The sequence below is a fragment of the Hippocampus comes genome, unplaced genomic scaffold (assembly GCF_001891065.2).
Source record: "Hippocampus comes isolate QL1 unplaced genomic scaffold, H_comes_QL1_v1.1 scaffold99, whole genome shotgun sequence".
NCBI classification, from domain to species: domain Eukaryota; kingdom Metazoa; phylum Chordata; class Actinopteri; order Syngnathiformes; family Syngnathidae; genus Hippocampus; species Hippocampus comes.
This window is the reverse complement of record NW_017805134.1, coordinates 1,112,223-1,131,129: the sequence shown is the minus strand read 5'-3', so window position 1 is coordinate 1,131,129 and position 18,907 is coordinate 1,112,223. Positions and strand designations below refer to the sequence as shown.

At 41.7% G+C, this 18,907-nt stretch overlaps 1 protein-coding gene across 1 annotated transcript in view; it reads left to right on the top strand.

Annotated features, from left to right (window-relative positions):
- hs3st4 (heparan sulfate (glucosamine) 3-O-sulfotransferase 4) overlaps positions 1-18,907 on the top strand; it is a 78,250-nt gene that overhangs the window by 23,473 nt on the left and 35,870 nt on the right. The gene's annotated exons all lie outside the window — the stretch shown is intronic.

Genomic DNA, 18,907 nt, shown 5'->3' with positions numbered 1-18,907 from the left:
TATATATATATATATATATATATATTTTTTTTTCTCCACCATGATTTTACCTTTGAAAAAAGTCCAACATTTCAAAAAGCGTTTTGACCAGAGAAGAAAAATGACTCAACATCACCAACCGGCGAAGCTGCACATTTTGTTCTTGGAGGCTTCAATTTGGCGCTGCTAATTTTGTCGCACACAACAGATATGCTCAATTCTCTACATTTAAGCCAATTTCGCATGCAAATATATGTAAATGTGACTGAAGAGATTTTGGCCCAGGGATTTAATTTGATATTCTATTACAGTGACGTGAGTGAATGCCACGGCCACAATCGACATTTGGCTTCATCATTGCGCAAATGTGTTCATAAGGAATAAAACAACTTGTCGGGTATGAACAGTGTAACCTTGCATGTTTTACACCCTTGTTTTATTTATTCACTACGACTCACTGATTAACTCGAGCTGATGGCACTCCCGACGCTGAAGAAATGTGTATTTTATAAGGAGCGCGTGCTCTGTGTGTGTGTGTGTGTGTGTGTGTGTGTGTGTGTGTGTGTGTGTGTGTGATAACTCCCCTCAGTATGTTATGTAAACAGCATGCCTGTGTTCAGATATGGGAATTAGTGTCCCGCCTAAGCGTATGCTAACGTGAGTTCGCCTCAGTCCCACCCATCTGTCAAAACTTTGGTGAAAACATTGCGAGGGACGCATCTGGCTGCGCGCGATGGCGGCGGAGAAAAAAATGTGTTCCATGGAAAAGGTTGATCTTCAGAAAGAAACAAGGCTTGGAAAGAACGGTTTGACCTTTAATCAGGTTTGGAGTTGGGGAGCTGACTCAAAAGGCTGAACAACAAAAATAGGATTTTTTTTTTTTTTTTGTTCATTTGTTTGGATTTTTTTGCCAAACTTTTGTTCCAGTTCATACGTCACTCAGTTTTCATATAGAAGAAATTGGTGCAAAGAAAGTTCCACGTGCCAGCCCTTTGTTAAAGAAGATGGGAAAAATCAAGTAAGAAATCGTAGCAATGTACGAAAATGTCAGATTCCCCTTTCAAAAAAAAAAACCTCTCCACCATCTTGTCTTCAAAAAGATAAAAGTTATCTTTAATGTTCATTTATCCATTATGTTAGTCATCTATATTTCAAATTGTTTGCTGTCTGTTAAATTCTATTCACTGTCAATAAAATGTAGTCTTTGTGAATATTTTGAGTTGTCTGGAACGGATTAATTGGACTGACATTATTTCCTATGGGAAATACTGCCTTTGTTTTCTTTAGATGCACTTTCAGGACACATTTTGGAACAGATTCATCACCCCCGCCAAAAAAACCCCAAAACCAAACAAAAAACAGATTTGTGTAGTACTGATACCATACTGGTGTCTTCTACAGACATGTGTCAATATAAAATCCATTACATAATCTGTATTGAAACATGTTCATCAAAAAAAAAAAATAAAAATAATAATAATAAAAAATACAAGTTCACAATGACATTCTGAACACCCTGTACTACCTGCTTCAGTCCATTGAAAAGCATCAATCACGTTTAGAATTAAAACGACAAAACAAAAACACTTCTTACACGTGTTTGAATTTTGTCGCGTACTAATCACTGACAAATTAATTATTGCCTGCATCAGAGCCCCATGTTGCTTCACACTAAAATATAACGACTTTCTTTGGCCCATGGTCCCGCAACAATCTCCTTCCTCCGAAATGCGCACTCTGAACTAAATGTCTTCATTTTCCTGCGTCCAAGGGGTCCTGTGGCATATTAATGATGTAAGTCAGTGCAATCTTCCAGTGATGCTGTAGCATTGTTGCTTTGCTTAGTTAGCATAGCTTTTGTTCATATTGACTACTGCGATACACCCCGAAAAAACAATATGGCTTGCCAATGAAAATCAAGCATCTCTATTGCTCTTTTTGTCCAAAACACAAAGACAATGAGTGGTTGTTTTTAAGCCACAGAGAATACAGAAATTTGAGACGATCATGGAACCCTGCAGCATCTTGAGTACGTTAACGGCAGCCTTTGACGTCACCCTTGGACCAGGTACTGCAAAAAGCAGCTCGCTTTTGTCTGCGGAACAGCAGCGACGGCGTGTGCCCAATTCCTTAATACGCCGGCATTTTCTCTTTGAGGGTTATGAATTAATCAAGAGAAATTAATTATTGCCTGGTTCAGAGCTTCATGTTCCTTCACACGAAAGCATAATGACTTTCTTTGGCCCACGGCCCCACAACAATCTGCTTCCCCTCCTCAGAAACGCGCACTCTAAAATAAATGTCTCAATTTCAGTCTGTTCAGGGATGCTGTTTTTTTTTTTTTTTTTAATTAAACACCTCCACTGCATTGTAATTCATTGTTATCACCGCAAACACGCTTCGCGCAGCATCAACGGGACCTGGAAGATGTTATTTTTTTTTTTTTCCCCTGAAGCGGCGGCATCCTCCCAGCAGGAGGTGTCAGTGGGGGTCACACACAACAAACCGTTTCATGTGTTCCTCTTGGATGCGCCCGTTTGCCGACCCATGTCGATAATCGCCTCGCGCGGATTTGACCTCATCCCTTTCGCAGCGGGAGAGGTGTGTTGACCAAAAGCAAATCACAAACATTAAACCAATGGAACTGTTTTTGTTTTTTTTTGTTTTGTTTTTCTTTTGGTCACGAGAACGCTTGTGCTATCCATCTTCATCCCGCACCTGCTGACACTCCATCTTTCTGTTTTTTTTTTTTTTTCCCCTCCACCTTTTCTCCTGGCTGCTTGTTATCTTTGCCCAAGCTCTGGCGATCATGCTGCTCCATCTTTGGATGATCTCCCTCCCCGGCCCAAAATTCACCGCTAAAGGCTTCTTTCCTGTCTCGGTACATTTCCGGAATATAATCCCGAATGAGACGCACAGATTCCAAGTAGGATTTTTCCGATCAGTTACGCAGTCAAATTTGAAAATTTGAAACTTCAAGCTGCAAATTGCCAAAAGAAGAAATGAATGGATGCGACGATTGTTAATGCATTACGGATAACTACGGCAATCGCAAGATTATAACGCTATGCTACTTAAATGCAATCTTTAGGCGATGACCATTATGCTATCGCTAAATTTAGCGAGCATAGCATCGACCCATGCAAAATTCTCCCAATTTTTTATTTTTTTTTTGGATCAAAACTCACAAAATTTGAGAATGTGTTTTTTTGACAGATGATTTCCAATATATTATTCAAGAGAAAAGTACTAGCATACCTGTTCAATTACTTATTTTTTTTTTGTTCAGAAAGCAATTGAAGTCACAAAATTAGTTTTTTTGTGGGAATGGGGACAGTCACAAAATTTGTGGAAACACTCTTTTCAACCCACAGGGATTATATTTTTTACATTAAAAAAAAAATCATACTCGTGTCTAAATAACTAAAGTATTTGTCTTGTAAAAGTACCGTCAGAGCACATATGCTTTGAGCAAGTTAAATGTTTTGTTCTTCAATCCGTTGAGCCACGATCTTGATATTAAATGTAGAGTTAGTGGGTTTTTTTTGTTTTTTGGTTGTCTTTTCCTGTAAAAACAGCCGAGTATCACACTACAAATAAAATACACGTTTCCATATTCTTTCTGCAACAACTGATAAGCGAAAAAATGGCTCCGACGCATTTAATGAGGCTAATTAAAGCTCATCCTGGTGGTACTTTTATTTGTATGATTGGTCATCACATAGTTTCAGATTGATGCTGAGTTGACAAAAAAAAAAAAGTCTGTTCCCCTACAATGTGGCAGTTCATAAATCATTTGAGCTGAGAGTAGTAGTAGAGTCAAGCATTGAGAGGTTTCAAAAAAAAAAAAAAAAAGATGAGGCAGTCAGTTAGTATAAATTCTCTTTTAGCAAACATGATTAGCAAACTCCCACCGGACGCGTCTGGTTTTTGGTGCTGTTTTTTTTTCCCTCAGATTTCCATCCAGAGTGCGACCCCTTGCTGGAGGGCGTGTGGCCTACATGGTATTGAAATAAGTAAATCTTTGCCTCCATCTCTGGGGGCGTCTGATTCAGAGACATAATGGACACACAAAGAAATGCTATTGGAAAGGAAAACGCTCTCGGGTACGGAGCCCTTTTGTTGTGAGCCTTGCGTCTGCATTCTAACGACTTCGTGGGCAAGCTCGGATCCATAAAGTCTGGAGCAGCGCTACTAAAAACTGGCAGAAAATGTGCACTATTAAGATGCTGAAAAGCTTGAGGAAATGAATTAAGACGAATGTAACACGGTCGTGTGATTATATTCAGTCCGCAGCAGTTGTCAGGTGGAATTTTCAATGAAATGCCATTTTCATACGCTGTTTAGTTACAGTGTGTTCCTTTTTTTACAAGACGGTGTATCTGCGCAAGTACTTTGGATCTGTTATTTTTTTTAAATGTACATTTATTGCGTATCATACATATCTTTAACCCTTTCGGGGACAGCGGTTACTACAGTGGACAGCTTATCATGACCCCACAATGTCAACACATGACCTCAACTTGACCCCACAAAAAATGTTTTGATGGTTCGACATTGTTTTTTTTTTTTGATCCCGTGTAACATCAGCAACAGAACACTGCCTCACACACATTAGCAAGTCCCGACAGGTATGTGCTGAAAACCAGCTGTCACGGCTCATATTTGATTTTAATAGACATCCCACTTGAAATATGAAGTAGAAAGGGGACATATGCGGTCACGGCAATAATTCTGCCGCGGAGACTATTGATTTGTGATGTCATCTTGAGTTACCGTCTCCATGTCATGATGTCATCACTTTACGTTTTTGCATTTAAAAAAAAAAAAAAAAAAGTCTCCTTCCGTGCTCTTCGGTTGCTTTCCTCATTTCCTTCATTGGATCTCTGGTGGGGGTCGGGCGCTAACATGTAAACAGAGATGCTGTTGATGTTCAAGACAACTCAATTAGATGCTCATCATAGCAATGCTTATCACAAGGCTGTTGAAGTTCTAGTCAAGGTTTTTTGTTTTTTTTCCTATCAAGAATATCCGTTTGAAAGTTTTTGAGGGAATGCGGGATGGCTAGGCTATTGTTCTGCTGGTTTAACAAGCGGCTAGGCTAGAAATGAAGGAAAAAGACAATGCCGCAGGTTTGTGCTTCTCCACGCTGGGCTAACGGCCCGGGGAGGCTGATCAAATCGCGCTTGTCCCAACCAGCTTCAAACGTGGGCAATAATGCACGCGTGGGCGAGTGCTATTCCAAAGAAAGAAATGAGCCACACATCCCACGTACTCGGGTGTGTTTACTTCACACGCGGCCATGGCATCAATGGCGCTCACGTGTTTGACGTGGCACTGTGGCTATTTCGGGGCCGGTGCAGTCTAGTGGCACCTAACGCTACGGGAAGAGCCCCCCCCCCCCCCCCCCCCGTGCCCACTGCGTACATGTTGGCACATCGCACCTGCTGGCGGCGCTGGAAACATGCGCTTCACCAATGCGTTGCAGCAGTAAGGAGGAGGATGTGGGAGCAGGATGTGTGGAGGTGGAAGTAGCTCGCGCAACTCCTCATGTTTGGAGTGTACCTCGAAGGAGACGGCATTCACCACAGTCTTGATTATGACGACGTACGTGCGGAAGGACCGGCGCTCACCCCAACTTGTCATCTGATCTTTACATCGAGCCATTTTCTATGACACGAGTTCTCATTAAGGTACAAAGAACCTGCACTCGTGGCCAACTGTTCGCAGCGCACTGATGAGTGGCGGGGCCGTACGTTTGCTACCTCGTCCTTCATTGGGGAATTAATTAGGGCTGAACGATTCAACGAAAAAAAAAAATCGATCAAATTTCTCTTTAATATGGCGATTTAAAATGCAATCAAAGCCATGACTGTAACTCTCCATTCATGTGACTCTATGTCTGAAGCTCGCATGTAAGTAACATTTTGGCCCACCAACACAAAGCCGAACCCCCCCCCCCCAAAAAAAAAACTCCAACAATACTGTACTACTGTCCTCTACTACTTTTTGTTCGCCTTGACTTTGATATATTTCCAATGTAAAATATGTACCCTGGCCCAGTAAAGTTGAAAAAGTGCCATAATCATTCAACGAACGATTAGAGTCTGTTAATTTCCTTGTAAATAAGCACGCTTGCAAATTCAGCGGGGGGATCAAATAATGACTTCTCCACACTCTACTTGAGGCTTTAACTCGTGTCTTCCAGCGGAAAAAGGCTGCGAGTGCACAAAAGTCACAGTCGGCTGCACAAACGCGTGGCGTTACAGCGCACGTGTCGAAAAGGGACCGCGGTTTCGTGTCCCGCGGTGCATAATTCAAAAGCATGGCGTCCTAATTGCTTAGTCAATACCAGCCACACTTGATAGGCTGCAGCGGTGACCCCCCGCGATGAGCACCAAAGATGCGCTGACCCTTGATGTTTTGGGGCGCTTGAAAAGCGCCAGATACATTCTTTCGTTTCAATGCACTCGCTTACGTTGGAGCTCCATTAAGCCTGACCGGCGCCATGACATCACTGAATGCGGCCTGTATCCAGGGCGGAAATAAAGATATCGGTAGTGGTAGTAATGGGAAAGCAGACAAAAAAATAAAAAACCTGCCGCCCTGGGCAAAGAGCAGTAACGGCTCCGTACTAATCTGACCGCTTCCCGTTTGCGAGCCGCGTAGTCGCTAGTGTGAGCAGACATACTGCGGGATGAGCCGCCCTCCATCACTGCAACGTGGCGCTCTAATGAGTGCCGCGGGGCACGGGGTCAATGGCTGAGATGAGTTTCCTGCTGATAAGTGAATGCCGGGAGATAAGTGCGGTGGACGTGCTATAGGGACGGCGGATTCTGCGTTGTCGCTTTTCTGGCCATTTAGAGAAAAAAAAAAAAATGATATATGTGTGTGTGTGTGTGTGTGTGTGTGTGTATACATACATACATACACATGTATATATATATATATATGTATATATATATATATATATATATATATACACACACTTTTTTTTAAACGTTAAAGCCAAGCAGTTCCGTTCTTTACAACATGTATTCTCTATTTAACCCTTTCAGGGAGAGCAGTTACGACAGTGGACAGTTTATCATGTTATCAGGTTCCAGGTACGGGGTGCATGAAAGTTGGAAAAGTATTGCAGCACCTTGCAATTGTTCATGATGCTGACTATAAGTGTACATTACTCTTTTTGTTTTCGGGCTTGCGTGTTGTAATAAATACAGAGCTTTACTAAATTTGAACATGTGGAAATCTAGTCATTTTCAAGCACGTGTTTTAGATTGAATACGGAGCACATTTGAATCAGATATGAACATTGTGGACGACCACATTGTATCCCACTGAGCACACTCAATTTGTTTACTGTATAAAGAATAGAGAGTGAGTTTAAATGCATAAACGCGGCTCTTCTCTCACATGGGTTTTGTATTGAATACAGAGCATGATTCAGTTGCTGTTCAAAGGGGAGAAAGACCGAAAATCTGCGAGAAGTTGCTACCTTTTCGCCCCCCGGAAAATGTTTATTTCCTATCAATGCTACAAGATAGTGGAAAGCACAATGTGAAGCTCCTTAAACCACTCCAACAAAGTTTCTTGCCACTCAGATTCCCATACATACAAACACGCTAAAAACATACAGACACCTTTTAAAAATAATTAATATTGAATCATCCATTTTTTTTTTGAATTGCTTATCCTTTCTTGGGTCGTGTAACTCAACCAAATAACTAAAACCAGCTCCATCCTGATTTATTTCAAAAAAATGTACACGCCATTAGTTTGCCGCTTTTGTCGCCATAAGGTGACAAATGACGACATACTGCATACAGACGTCGATATACACAGATACATATACACACTCCTACAAAGTACACCGACCGCACATACACACAATATAGTTTGAAAGAATTTTCAAAAGGATATCGCAAAAACGCACAGGAGTTTTCTCCATGTGGACCACAGTACACAAGCTGTAGGTGACCAACAAAACATGAGACAGCACCAGCGTAACGAAGCCTGTGACGATGCTTTTTTTTTTTTTTAACCTTTAAAGTGCACCGGGTACAGCGAGCGGCCCGCGACTCTTCGTCTTGGCAGTGTCTTTGTTATTGCTAATGACTCTATGAGTGATTTGAGAGTTAAGTGGCCCCGCGGTGATGTCTCCCCGCCGCTCATACGTAGGTAAGTGATAACAGCCCCCCAAACTCATTTGCATGTCATTATATGCCGTTAGCACATGCGAAGAAAAGCGTCGGTGTAATCATCCAACTTTTAAGCGTGCAATTATGCCGCCATTTGCTTTTTCTGTGGCCTGACAGAGCGCCGCGCGGCGGGATTAATTACACGTTGGTGATTTCCGTGCAACAAAGTGACGTGGCGAGATCCACGGTGTGTCAGAGAGCACATTTCGCGAGGATGAAAAGAAGCAAAGTGCGATTATGCTACAGCTTGTCGAGCTGAAAGCGTTCTCATCGTTGCGCTACCGAATTATGTTCGTGCGGCGCCGTAGAGGTTTGATCTTCCTCAAACGAGGTCCAAAGGCATGTGAGGGATGGCCCGCCCTCACCGGGGTCTTTGCCATTTGTATAGGCTGGAGGCTTGATGCCTTCATTGTGCCCGCGACACAGGATATCGGATGCTCTAAGCGAGACTGGCAGCGGCTGTAATCAGTCAGTTCGTCCAATGTCGGAGGCAGACAGACGAGGCGGCCGCACGTCAAAGCCGCAGACCCAAGAAGGCCAGTTTCTCTTCGACAGGTCCCGCGGCAGATTTTCCGGAGCACTTTTTTTGTATTTTTAAAGGAAAATAATTTGTAAAGTATTACAAAAGTCATAAAATTCTACGAATAACATTGCAATGTAGGTAATTTTTTTTTTTATTCTTATCATGATTTTTTTTTTTACCCAAAAAGTCTATTCGCACAAAAAAGTCATTGTGTGATGTTAACATTGCATGAGAAAAAAAGGCGCAACATGATGACAATTATGTGCAGAATTTTGCATGACACTGAACGACTCCAAAAACTGAAGAAAAAGTCCAAGAAAAACAACTGTTACAAGAATTAAGTTGTAGCTTCTGTAAAAGCAAGAATGTGAAGTTAAATTCTTGCACAAAAAAAAAATGTTGACTAAGATGAAGGTTCCAGTATTTCACCAATAAAATCCACTCCTGATCCCAAAAAAGCAATTATTTGCTGCCTCCTTGGTGTTGATTGGCTTTTTAAGACGAGTTCGTGCCATTATCACTCTCTCAGTAAATGCAGCAGTTATACTGAAGAGTGTTTTTTTTTTTTTTTTTTTTTTGAGGTGCCTGTGTGGGTGTGCGCGTCTACTCGGGAGGATTTTGCAAATGTCTCTGAAAGATTTAAAAGGCTGCCGCCGTGGGGAGGCTCTCACACATCTCCCAGGTCACGCGTAGATGTGGGTCATGGAAGCCGCGTGGATGTGCTTAAAGAGGCGAAAAAAAAAAACCAAAACGAGAAAGTGAGGAATAAGCACGAGGAGTCACAGTGTAAAGCAGAAGCTGGTTGGCGTCAATCATCAATCATTTGGGGGCGTGAGTGCAGCAGGACGGAGAGCAGGTGCCGTTGGTTGTCGGAGCACAATGTAAAACCTTCCAAAATAAATCAACGAAAACTTCCGAGTCATTCTTCGCAGGTTTGCATGGTTTTGTTGCAAGGAAGTCCCACAAAATTATTTTTACAAAAGTATCTTTTTTAGTATTTTTTTTTTTTGCAAAATAGTACAACAGTAGCATAATAATAATAATAATAACAATAATAATTGGTAAGAAATGTTGATATTTACACATCCTTATTTGTATCTATACTTATCATGATAGCATGTCATTGTGATGAGATGAGAAAAAAAAATGAACTCTACCAATAGAATGTACATTTGTTTATTGTATAAAGTATTTATATCGTAACTACTTTGTCCAAATAAAACATAAGCGGTAAACATTTAGTTGTATTTAACTTTTAAGTACAATCCATAATATGTGCATTTTTTTTTCAAACCAATACAGTACGTTTTTGGTTACGTTTAGTGGCCTAGTTTTTTCACCTCCCTCCCCAAACACGGTTAGGTTTGCATTCAATCTTTTAGAACGGTTAAACATTTCTCGGCACTTTTTTTTTTTTTTTTTTAACTTTTATGTGCAATATATTTTAATCGAATCAATATTTAAATACATTTTGTTTTAAAATGTTGCTATATTCAAACACAGTTTGTATTAGTGTTCAAATTATACTATAATTACCGTATTTTCCGCACTATAAGGCGCACCTAAAAACATTAAATTTTCTCCAAAGCTGACAGTGTGGCTTATAATCCGATGCGCCATATATATGGATCAATATTCTTATTTCTTGGACGTAGTACTTTCAATTTTCTGCAAAGCACTTTGTTACAGTGGTTGTGAAAGCGCTCTGTAAAAAAAGCTGCATTGTATTGTATTCCCTATAGCGTACCTCCATCTAGAGGATGCATAACACAACCGCAGCCACTATTGTAGCTTCTATTCTATGCACCTTAAATGCGGTGCGCCCTGTATATGAAAACAATTTTAAAATAGGCCGTTCGTTGAAGGTGCACCTTATACCCCGAAGCGCGGAAAATGCGGTAATCATTGCATATTGAATGATTATAGCATGTTTTTTTTTTTCTCATGCCTAGGCTCAGTAATGATTGGTGGACACCGTATTAGAGCCTATAAGAAAGCATGCCATATTTGCAAAAATGGATAAACAAGTGAAATGAAGCTATTCCTTTGCTTGTGACTAATGGGAGGCCTGATAAAGGCACGTCATTAGCTTTTGAATATTGATGCGGAAAGAAGTAGCTGCGTGGGTGTCATTTATAACACTCAGAACTATTTAATATGCATTATCTTTAGAAGCATGCAGCCGTATTATTCTTTCTCTATGAATAATATTGACTCCGTTAGGCTGCCGCTGTCCCATAAATGATGCATGCGAATGCAACGCTGTGGGGTCTTAGCACTAGTGACCCTGCGCAATGGGAAGAGGGTGGCAGGTGGGGGTGGGGCTTTAGAAAGCGGCCGCCTGAAAACGCCGCTGACATTTTTGCAGCGAGTGATCCGCAAAACAGACGTCTGTTAATGGAGTGCCGCGCGTGTGTGCCGTGCCAAGTGTGTTGTGCCCTCGCAAGAGCCGATGTCTCGCCATACTCTCTGTAGCGCCATGCTAGAAATGTCAAGAAAGCACTTTTAAGCAACAAACACTTCAACAACAAAAAATGAATGAATGGCAAAGACAGCGTCGAGGACGAGTGGTATTAGATGGAGGTCAAAAGATGTAAACTGAGGCCTCAATGACTTCAAGTGGACACGTTATGACAAATGTGATTGAATGTCTCGCATAAAAACAGTTGTCGTGCATCCACAGTGGTACAGCCCCCCCTCTTGCAGATCCTTCGGCCTACGCTCGTCTGCGAAATGACCAACATCGGGTCTAACCTGCCTCTCAAACACACAAGTCCAAAATGATAATACTCGCAAGAATTTACAGCGGACTCCAACTTCTGATGTCACTCACTAAGCCACGCCCCTAAAGGCACACAATCACTTCACTAGGTTCAGCGATGCCAATTTATAAAACCAGTGAACTTTTTGGACACTCTTTTGGAGGTGCGTATACAACGTTCAATATGCTAGCAAGGGTTGAATCGAGCTTCACGTCACTCACCCACTCGCGTGCTTGACCAAAGCAACGCAACTCACAAACATGCAGCTCCAACGTGCACTTTGCACAAGCTGACGTCAGTCAAGGCGGCTAGCTGAGTAGCATACAATACAATACAATGTATCTTCACTTCTCACAACATGGATAATTCATGTTGGAAAAATGCCAAACACGAAACGTTACCAGTTACTGGACAACCAGTCCTCGGGTAGGATTCAAAGATACTTGGTGGTTAACATCAGTCAGTCATGTTTTTTTGTCAAGTTTCATTTTCATTGATTTTTTTTAAAGTTCATTTATTTTCAAGATATTAGCATATAATAAGGCAAAACAAGGTCATTTTGTTCAATAAATGTGCACTGAAATTGCTAAGAAATGACTGTTCACACATTTTCACACAAAGTGAAACACTGTGATTTGTAAGAAAGATTAATTTGCAATTTATGATCTTTCTTGTTGTTAAAAACAAAAACAAAAAAGATGTTAAATTCACTGGAAAAAAACTCACAATTATTGTGAGGACCAGTTTTCCAGATTTACAAGGCCTGATTGTCCTAGCCATGCATTTCTGAGTAGCAGTTGCCCAGCCACCATCACATTGACACAGTGCAGTGTATGAAGTGCTGTCTCTCCGAATGAAAATATGTATGTGGCTCCGTGGGTGCTCAAAAACAGGAAGTAGAAAATAAGCAAAATGAAACCCACCAACAGCGCTGAATATTGCAGCGTCGCTAATGGAGCAATCTACGCCTGGACTCAAAGAGACTTTTGATCTCAGAGGAGACTGCGGGCCACTGCAGCAAAGCGGAGACTGTGGCATGAAATACGGCATGCATATTTCAGTTGAAAGGTGACATGGCAACTCACGATCGCGGACGCACGCAAACATTACAAATTGGGGAGCGTTTCCATCGTGTCGCTGTCGACTCGCGTTAGCATCGACGCTAAACGTGCTCAGACATGTTTGCAAACTTTACACGCGCGTGAAAAATGAATGTTGATGCTGTAAGTGGTGTCATAAAAAATGACTAACATGATGCAAAATTTACTCTAATAAGATGAGTTAAGTGAACTGCGTCGCTGCTTTATTAAATAAGTTTTACTGACATCTGATCGTTCTGTTAGCATTTTCTTGAGCGTAGCTCCATCTAGCGGATGCATTGTAGATTGCGTTTATAAAGCCCAATGTATGAAAAAAATTACAAAATAGGCCATTAATTGAAGGTGCGCCTCAATAGTGTGGAAAATACGGGAGTTAAAAAAAATGTTATTCTGTTTTTCATTGTAACTTCAATAACATCAAATAAATAAATGTATTTCAAGGAATACATTTTAGCAAGAAAGGGCTAAAATAACGCAACGCGTTTTTTTTTTTAAATGAAATAAGTTATGCTCTGTTTTCATTGTCATTTGTATTAGCTTCGCATAACTCACTAAATGGAGAGTAAAAGTTGGTCGATCCAAAAGCGGGAACGATCGTCATGCACGCGACGGCTCCGCGAGACGGGGAGCAGGTTATTAATTTAACAGGCAGTAATTGAAAACATTAGTAATTTCGGGGTCGTTAACGCCTTTAAGAGGAGGGAGATAAAATAAAAGCTTCAGGTAGCAGCTCGCGCTGGCAGTTATCGCAACCCTGCTGCATTGCAAACAAATAAAGGCAACGGCGGGGACCGTCAGGGTCCAGAAATACTAATTACCTGCTGTTTTCTGGCCTCTGCGCGGCCCACCTTTCTCGGGACAATCAATAATTACGCACAAAAGGGCCAAGGGAATGAAATCAGCCTGATGGCCATTAGCGTGGGGAGCGGGAGGAAGTTCATTAGCCATTCAGCGGGCGAGCTTGTGTAATTTCCAATCCTGGAGACGACTAGCTTCCCTTATCCCCATGGCCCCTTCGTGATCACAAGAAGCCGTTTTTTTTAACTCCGCCAAGGATGTTGCGGTGTTTATCAGCTTGTGATTTAAGAAGACTTGAAGCAATCTCCACGAAATTTTTATCAGGGTGCTGCATAGGCCAAGGATGAAACCATTTGAATGTTTTTTGGTCAATGTTTTTGGCCACATTTGTGGGCATTTTTCCACATTTCTCTTCAGGCCTTGCTTAATATGAAAACTGAAATTCATCCGACCACAACATATGTTGGTCGTGTGCAATTTGGTGCTGATCCAAATTAGGATTGCTGAGCCTCAGTCGAGTTTCTGCGCTCGACTTCGACTTCCAATGGTGATTTGGCGCACAAAATGGTCACAACTGCACAAAAAGCACAAATGAAGTGAGAACAGATACGGTGGAATCTTTGCGCAATCTGTCCAAGGTCTTAAAACTGTTGGAATTTAACTCATAAAGCCATCATGTCTGGTAAATAAATAAATATGTAAATAGGTTAGCCACTGCTAATAAAAGTACAAAATAAACGGTCAATGTGGAAAGCTGTCTTGCGTTGGCGAGCTCCTTTTTGTTTTCTTCTTCATGGTCCTACAAGTGTAAAAAGATGTTAACCACTCTAAAAGTGAGGCGGTATGGACAAGTGACATTTTAATTGTTTATTGAACAATTATTTATAAGGAGATGGCTAAATTCGCCAGCGCGCCATCATTTACAGGCTGGACGCAGAAAGTGTGAAAAGAGTCGGAAAAGTCGCACCATATAGCCTCAAAGTCACCAAGTTGCTCACTCGGCATCCAATGGAGCATTCTGGTCAAGATTTCTTTCCTCCAGCCCTGGTTGTCATGGGAACAAAAGGCAAACCGCCACCCCCCTGCCACCCACCAAAAAACAGTTGAGGATTTAAATGGAGTTTGAAATTGTGGGAAATAAAAAAATGACGCCTGTCTTAACCCCTTGTTGGCGCTGCTCCTTCTTTTGGGCGGAAGTAAAGATGGCTGAAAAAAAGCTTACACGCAAAACGCATGGAAGTACACCAACATGGTTGCATGTCATCGGCCGTACGTCCCTGCGCTTTGCGACGCCTCACGTGTCGAGTGCATTTAGCGCATCGCTTCCTAGTCTGGCCCTCGCAAAGCTTTTAGAGGCTTGCGTTCCACATGCTCGCCCGTGTTGCCCTCGCGCTCGTAAAGTCAGACCTCGACTCTGGAGCAGGCGCGGACGACACAAAAGGGACAGTACATGGCGGCCGGAGATAAATAAAACAAGAGCGATCCGTTTAAAAATTTAACCAGCTAAGCTATGCGAGTTTTTTTTTTTTCCCCTCGCTGAATGACCAAACGACCGAAACCGCCGGAAAAGCTTTTAATAGAAGAGGAAGAAGGCACGAGGACGGCCATTTTTTTCAGTTTTGATCCATGTAACTCTTTGCACATTTAAAAGGTTGCGCTATTGACATCACCTTTTACCCTTTTTTTGATTTTTACAAAACACGGGACACATCAGTGAAACGCAGCATGAGCGTATTTTCATTGACGGGCGCTCTTTTTTTTTTTTTCTCTCCCGTTCCTCGACAAATCAAAGGCGACTTCTTGTTGGCGCTCCCGCGCAAGCTTCGAGAGCGACGTGTAAAACAAAGTGGAACATAAACAGCCATCTTCACAAGCTCGGGAGGGGGGCCGGATTGTAAAATGCTAACTTACGTCGCCTGGGCTGTAGAAGTGATTCATGTCAACTTAATCTCAGACGGGACAAAAAAAAAAAAGAAAAAAGAAAAAAAGAACTATTAAATGCAATCTTTCGGTTTTAATTGCCTTGACAAAAATCGCTTGAAACCCGTTCGAGTAATGCCCGAACAGCGCGGCGTGTTAAATGCGGCCAACGTTTTCCACCGCGCGTCATGTCAGAACGTTAATATATCACCGGGGAAGGCCTTTATTTTTTTTTTCTCCTCTTTAGAAACCCCCGAAGGGACGAAGCGTCGAAGTGGTTCTCCACAGCGGCGCTATAAATCTTCGCGTTCACTTGGAAAATGTTCATTATTCTTGGGACCTGATGAAATGCTCCTTTTAGTGTATTGAAGCAAAAGTAAGTGCGCTTTTAGAGTCCTATTTATTACGCGCGGGCTTATTTTGTTTTGATGGTTGTTTTCCCCTTTTGGTCCTGCGGTGCATCGATGATAACAAAAAAAAAAAAAAAGGGGGATCTCAATCTAAACTGAGGTAACATGTTAAAATTTGAAACACGAGATGGATTACACACTCCAAAAGAATCGAGAGAGGCTGAGCAAGCATGTGTACAATTTTCCTTTTTCCTCTTACAAATATAGCGATCCATTTTCCCCAACATTCCTTGGACACCTAGTTACCTCTAAAAGGCAGTTTTTCCAGCTCAAGTTGCGCTCAGACTTTTTTCATTTCGAACAGGATCATTTGCGGAGTGCCGCAGGAAGTCGGCTTCACTCTTGTGAAGCTTTTCCTCTTTTCAAGTTGTCTTCGAAGCCACGCTCTTTCCCGCTCTCTCCCGAGATTCATTTTATTTCACTTTTGTGAAAATCACAGTTTAGTGGGGAGAGAGAGAGAGAGAAAGTGTGTGTCAGGGAAGGCGCTGTTAGGATGTTGTTTACTGGACTCGGGGAAAAAAAAAAACTCCTTGAGAGGGATCCTGTCATAAAAGGAAAGTCAAACGGCTTTTTTGTTTTATGTTGTTTTTTTTTTTTGTTTTTTTTTGACATGACAACATCCAGGCCATTGATGTCTGCTTCACGCTGTGTTCAAGGTGTTATCTGCCACGACGATGTTGCCAGATAACCTTTGGGCGTGTTTGACCGCGTTTGCTCGGACGCTGGCTGAGAGTCAAAGAGCGTCTGAAGAAGAGAGGCGTCGTTGAAGTGCTCAGCAAGCCTCCAGTGACACGATCTCAAGTGAGGGCTTATTGCGAGTGGACAAGAACACAAAACCGTATCAAAAAAAGGAAGATAACACTGGTGCAACAGTGAGGGAAATACAGAGTCATTTATTGTCACTTGGACTCTGAAAACGTCCTGGGGCAAAACAATTATTACACTATTTGGGCCGGTAGTGTATGCAGCCTCACTTGCACGAGGCAGGACTGCCCTCTCAAAAGAGGTTTAAAAAAAAGGTTCAAAAACTGTGCTGTATTTGTTGATCCTCAGGGTACTTTCACAGAAGTCGACATGTTATCAAAACAAGAAACTGCTTTAAATGATTCAAAAATACTCTTAAGATTCTAAAAGGTCTAGCCCACCCCCTGATTGATTAAGAATTAAAGATACCCGTTTCAATTTTTTTTTTTTTTGATTTTTCGAAGCAAAGACAAAACAGCGGTAGCTTATGACAGAGGCCTGCGGGACACCAAAGGTAATTACCAGACTATTTCAAAAGGTAAGATGTTAATTTGAAATAAAAAAGAAAAAAGAATAATACAGCATGAGTCCTTTAAAGCCAAGTGTGCCGTCGAGCGTCTCCCTCACATCGTGTTTTGGTGAGTTGACAAGTTGTGACGTGGGAGGAGGATTTCTTTGAGGCGCCGTGCGAGCAAGAGTGAAAGACTGTTTGCTCGCTCGCACCTACTCCGTGATTATCCATTGTGCCTCGCGCTCTCCCGTACGGATTAGCCACAAATCTTTGCGTTTTCAGACACAGCCAGAAAGAGAGATAGGGGTTAGCCTACTTGACAGTTCCTCCCCTATCTTCTTAAAATGACAATCACAGAGCCGGAGGCCTGCAACAATACTGTTTGGGTTGCAGTTTCCCAGGTAATTAAAATGGACAGGCAGCCGGCTCCCGAATGTCAGAGGAATTGTGTTGTTATCAGCGCCACGTGGTACAAAATGTATGTGTGTGTGTGTGTGTGTGTGTGTGTGTGTGTGTGTGTGTGTGTGTGTGTGTGTGTGTGTGTGTGTGTGTGTGTGTGTGTGCGTGCGCGCGCAGTTGACGTCTTAGCCGCTCATATCTCATTCCTCAGACTCGACGGGGCTGAAGTTACAGTTTCAGACAAGGTTAGCATCCTGGGCCGGCGACCCCATCATTACAAGGTCACGGACCTGTACGGACCACCCCGATGGCAATGATCTTGTCGACTAATAGTAACAAGAACAAAAGATTTCGTTCCGCGGATGCAAATGTTTCGTCAGGCGCAGCAGCACTGTCACGCGGCTCAATGAGGGTCTTATCTTAATGAAGCCGCTTGCTCATGAGGAAGCGTTGGGATCACACGCACGGACTACAGCAACTATTAGGGACACGCCCTGCTGCAGTTTTTTGTCATTATTTCTATGGGGAGGTGGAAGGGGGTGGGGGGTGGGGGTTATTCTAATGTTTTAGTATTTGTCCCGTTCACTAGAGGGTTGAAAAAGCATCGGTGACTGTCGTTCATGTCCACATGCAAGTATCTATTATTTCAAATTCATCTTTGAATATTACCCTTCAAAGTAACCTTATTACAGATGCTTAATCGAAAATCATACATAAACACGCCGCGAAGATTCTCCGTTACGTTAGCGAACAACCTTGGCTAAACATAGCTCCTCGCTAACACACTAACATCTAGATGTATCACCCTCAACATTAATTACTACTTTTCTTGTTAGTCAGGGCTTTTAGTGTAATTTTGTGGCATCTTACAGTTACAGAGGGAGCAGAAAACTGTCAAAAGCCATAGGGATAGGGATAGGGAAGCCAGGGACAGCTTGACAGACAGCGACAGAAAAAAAAACATCTAGAGTGAAATTGTGAAAAGCGAAGGCAGGGGTTGACATCACATGCACGCATGTCGCTAAGTGAAGGATTCAAAACAGGATGCGTTCACAGCTTCTCTATGCATATTTTCATCTGTTTAAGTGTCATTATTCAGACCGGGCTATTAGCGAACCCAATGTCGGAGCGATGGAAAAGAGCACCCTTTTCACGGTGAAGGCATTTAAATGACTTATTGTGAGTGTCTTTTTCCATAAAGCCTATGATTTCTACTTTATTGAGGTACTTCATCTTGGCAATCAATTCCGAAATGGATGAATGTAGCGATTAAAAAAAAAATCCACAGTATGTATGTTGGCAAAATGAAGGCTGTGTCAAAAATGCTATATAAATATATATATATTAAATAATAGTAATAAATATTATATATATATAATTTTTATTAATTTTATTAATAAATATATATATATATATTTTTTACAAATTTAGCGTTGATCAAATTGATTTTAAAATGAAATTATTATGATGATTTTAACCCTGAAAATGTTAATTCTTGAAATTATTACTCATTTTAAAACGTGAATTATTTCCCATATAACAAATAGCTTTGTGTCCTGG